The sequence below is a fragment of the Rhinolophus ferrumequinum genome (assembly GCF_004115265.2).
Source record: "Rhinolophus ferrumequinum isolate MPI-CBG mRhiFer1 chromosome 15 unlocalized genomic scaffold, mRhiFer1_v1.p scaffold_54_arrow_ctg1_1, whole genome shotgun sequence".
Lineage (NCBI taxonomy): Eukaryota > Metazoa > Chordata > Mammalia > Chiroptera > Rhinolophidae > Rhinolophus > Rhinolophus ferrumequinum.
Genome location: NW_022680357.1, coordinates 2,488,944 through 2,493,356, shown reverse-complemented (window position 1 = coordinate 2,493,356; position 4,413 = coordinate 2,488,944).

Sequence of the window (4,413 nt, the reverse complement as noted above, 5' to 3'; positions counted from 1 at the left end):
TGAATCGCGCGCCCGGACTACCGCTCCCACAGAGCCGCGCGGCGCCGCCAGGCCGGAAGCTTCGGGCAGTGCCCGGCGCGTGAGGCAATCCGGGAGTTGTAGTTCTCGGGATGTCGCCAACAACAGCCCCGACTGGAGCCTTCCAGGGGCCCGCCGACTTCCGGGGTAGTCCCACCCGCCAGTGCCACGAGGGCCTGCCGAACCCCGGGCCCCGGGCGGCACTGCGTGCTGGGTTTGGCGCGGAGTGGCGAGGGGAGGAACCGAGGACAGGATTGGGACTACGACTCCCAGGATGCCCTGCGCTGGAGGAAAAGGCGGGGCCTCCGTGTACGCCCCAGTCTAGGTGTTTCCGGCTGCGCCTGCGGGCAGCGGTGCGGGTTTTCTGGCGGTGGAGCGGCTGCCTGTACGACCCCTCGGCTCTGCCTTGGCGCCTATGTGTCCACGGGGCTCGCAGAACTCCTGAGCTTCCCCCAGGGCCTCCTCACTCCCTACCCCACCCTTCTTAGCTGCCTCAACCGTCTCTGCAATGTGTCCGCATCCTCGGTTTCCCTCAAGGGCTTCACGGTCAAAAAGCTCCAGTTTTGGTGGCATCGACCTGGGTCTGAGACACGGCCTTGGCACTTAACGTGCGACCAGGGCACATTATTTCTCCGAGCTTCAGTTGCTTCCTCGGTAAAAGAGGGAAACTGGTATCTAATTGGGCCCATTGGGAGGACGGAATGAGAGACCGCCACAAAAAAACGCCCAGCCCCGTGCCTTGCAAGAAGGAAACCTGGGAACGTGGGCAGCCGGTGTTTCTCCGCAGGGACCTCTGAACAGAACCCGGCCCACTGCACAAAAGAGCCTCCGCAGGCACAGTCTCTCCCGTTAAGTTTCCTTCCTGCAGCCGTGAGGCCCCTCTGCCTTCTGTTACCTACATGCCCTGGAGCCAGCAGGACATGCAAGATAACGTGGCGACAGTTTATCAGACGCCACCGACAGTTTATCAGACGCCACCGAAGCCCAGAGAGGCTGCAGTGGGAAATGGAGATGTGGAGGGCAGAGCCCCAAGGACTCTGGTACTTAGGGACACGTAAGGCTCCTGAGAAGGCACTGGCCATGCAGAAGGAGACAGAAAAAAGCAAAGCACATCAGTTAAGACAGGGAGGTTGTTGGTTGTCCAATTCTGCCTCGAGATCAAGTGGAGTTTGACAAAATGGCAGGCTGGGTGATGTTTGCTCCAGTGCCCAGAAAGTCACAGGCAAGGCTTCATGCTCCTGGGAGGACATTGAAGCCCCACGACAACCTGTCTTATTCTCCAGATGCTGGAGCAGGGACACCCGTGTCTCAGTGTAGGGGCTTGGGCTTCAGCCACAGCCAAGATACAGCCGCTTCCCGACTGCTCAGAAGTGACAAGCTGTCTGCGGGGTACAGGGCTGTAGAGTGAGCCCACCCCCAGCTTCCTCTCCTGCGTGAAGGTGACAAGGAAACTTCTGACCCTGTGTGGCTGTGGAATCCCAAGAGAGGCCTCAGTCAAGGGTTGACTCCCAGCCGGGACTCGTGACCACATGTCCTCTTCCCTCCCCAGTCCCTTTCCCTGGGCGCTGCCTGCGGTGGTTGTGTAGGGATTGGTTGTCCACAGCCCTGTAATCTCCCAACAAGAGAAACAATTGAAGTTGAGCCTGGTGACCTGATGGCCCAGCTCACCGCAGAGGTTCTGAGGAGCCAGGCCCTACATGTGGGTGAGGAGAGGGCAGGAGCATCGCAGCCCGCCCCAGTGAGGGACCAAAGCCTGCTGCACTGGGCAGGAAATCCCGTCACCAGAAGAGGGTCTCGGGAGCGGTCTTCAGGACAGTGAATATGCACTGTCCCAGGAGGGAGCTGAAAAAATGGGTTCCACGCGCACAGGTCGGCAGGACCAGAGCAGCAGGACGAGGGACACAACTGTGACCAACCTAAATATTCGGAGGCACACGGGTGTAAGGTTTAAATAACTATAAAGCAGAAGATAAGTGACTTTCAACCTTGGCCAGTGCCATCCTAGCGGGAGGACATCACCCTCCGAACTGTAAAAACATAGAAGATAGCTGCCCTGAGGGGTGAGGGAGGGGGGAGGTGTGGACCCACCTGGAGAAGGAATGGGGGGGCGGGGCAGAAAGTGCCCCAGCTCTGGAATGGGCAACATTCATTTCAGCGTCTCTGTGCAGCTTTCCTGTGTGCCCACACTGTCCTTGGCTTTGAGACAGCAGTTAACAAGACGTGCCCAGACGCCCTGTGGAGCAGAGATTCTAGTGGGAGGGGGGCACAGGGACCCTCTCTGGTGTGACAGGCCTGTGGGCCCTGAGGCCAGCACCCACCTGTGCCGGGAGAGGTGCAACACATGCATTGGCTGCTTTTATGAAATGGTCGTAATTGCTTGCTTTGTGAGATGCCCTCACAGGTGCAAAGGGCCCTTCTCTGGGTCTCCATCTCCTGGTCTCTGAAATGCCAGGAGATAGAGGGGACAGGTGCTGGGGCACCCGTCCTTTAGAGTGGACAGGCTGGAACAGGCCTGAGCCCAGGGCCCCGGCAGTGCACATGGGACAGTTGGGGGAAGCAGGGCCTGCTGTGCACATACCTGCCTGCAGTCTTCTTCCGGGGGAGGGGCAGAGCCTTGTCTGCGCTTTGATGAAGCAGAATTGACCACTGGGGGGCTGTGGCCAGTCTTTGGGGTTGGGGGTGAAGGGACCCCACACGTGAGGGACCCTCAGGCTTGAGGGGTGCAGGCCTTGACACTGGCTTCACATGTCCCACTGGGGTCCCCTCTTCAGGCAGCTCTGCCTGGGCCCCCCTCCTAACCCTGCCTCCAGCCGCCTTCTGGAAGACTCTCCAGGCAGCCCTTCCTGGCTGCGGCCAGGCGCTGCCCCGTTTCCACTTACAATGGATTTTCATCCTGTGTTCTCTACCCCACCACCCCCCGCCAACAGCCCAAGTGTCTCCCGTGGGGCTGGAGACCCCTGGAGGGCCAGGGCAGGGATTTCAGCATCGGCTGTGAGGGGGGACCCCCATGTGTTTAGGAGCTGGCAGGACTCAGTGGGGGTACAGGGAGAGGAAGCCACTCCTCTCCTCCCCTTCCCGGTTCTGGACCCCTCCCCACTTCTAGCTCCTACCCCTAAGCAGCTATGGGCCCAGAGGCGCTAGACACACACAGGGTAGGTGGGAGGGCAGGTGTCAGCCGCTGTCAAAGCACAGGCACTGGCCTCTTTGTGGCCCAGCAGAGACCCCCCAGTGCAGCTGGGCTGGAGACAAGGCTCTTCCGACACCCACTGACATTCTGAACCTGCTGCGGCGGCGCTTTGGCGCCCCCCAGTGCTGAGCAGGCCTTCCACTCCGCTTCACTAGGACCCTGGGATTGAGCCCACCCCCCAGGCCAGGACTGGGCCACGTGGTGACCGGGGGCAATACAGTGAATGGACTCGATAACAGAGGGTGTTGGACCGCCTGACAGCGGCTTGGGGAGCTACACCCCGGAGGCTAGGAGCACAGGTGACGGCCTAGGGGGCTAGCTGTGCAGGGCCCTCCCGGGCCTCATACGGGGCACCCTTGGAGTCCTGCTGCTGCACCCCCGGCTGAGGATGAAGTCTGGGGGCTGAGGCCAGGCTGTGCATCCATCACCGCCCTCAGGTCATCCGCCCCACGGGCAGCCTTTGGGACCAGCAGACCCGGGTTCAATCCCCTTCTCTGCCCAGCTGGGTGGTTGGGGGCAGGGTCCTTGGTTTTTCCCTCTATGTCTGGCATGCAGGTAGCTCTGTGTGTGTCGGGGGGAGGGAAGGTGCGTCCACTCCTGTGGCCTTGTGGGCTGGGGAGTCATTTGGGGGACTTGCAGCTGACAACCACCCCTCAAGTCAGATTTGGGCACAGCCTTAGTAACCTTCTTGGTGGTGCCCCTCTGACTACGGTGGCAGCTGAGCTCTCCTCTGGACCTGGCCCCCCACCCTTTGGCCCCTCTTTGAGCCCAATCTGTGCCTTGGATTTGGGGACCCCGGGCATGGCCTCTTCCACGTCCCACAGGGACATCCTGTTCACAAACCCCAGAGACTCGTGATGCTGACCCCTCAGCCTGGCTGGCCCTCGGTGCCATGTTGGCAACTAGGCTGCACTCTGGGGATGGGTGCGACCATGAACTCATGGCCCAGGAGCCCATCACCTGGTCCCGCCCAGGACTGCCCTTGGCCGAGCCCTGCTGGGGGCCCTGCCTGCAGGTGCCATCCCGGGGCCTCCAGGTTCACAGCGAGGCCAGGAGGGACGGGCTTCACCAGGGGGTCTCCTGCTGTCTGAGCTCAGATGACACATGCCCCCCCCACCCCTCAGACACCTTGGGGGTGCTGGAACAGGCCCACGGCACCCCCACCCACCGCACCCCTTGGCCCCCACAGAGGAAGGAGCCAGCCTGTG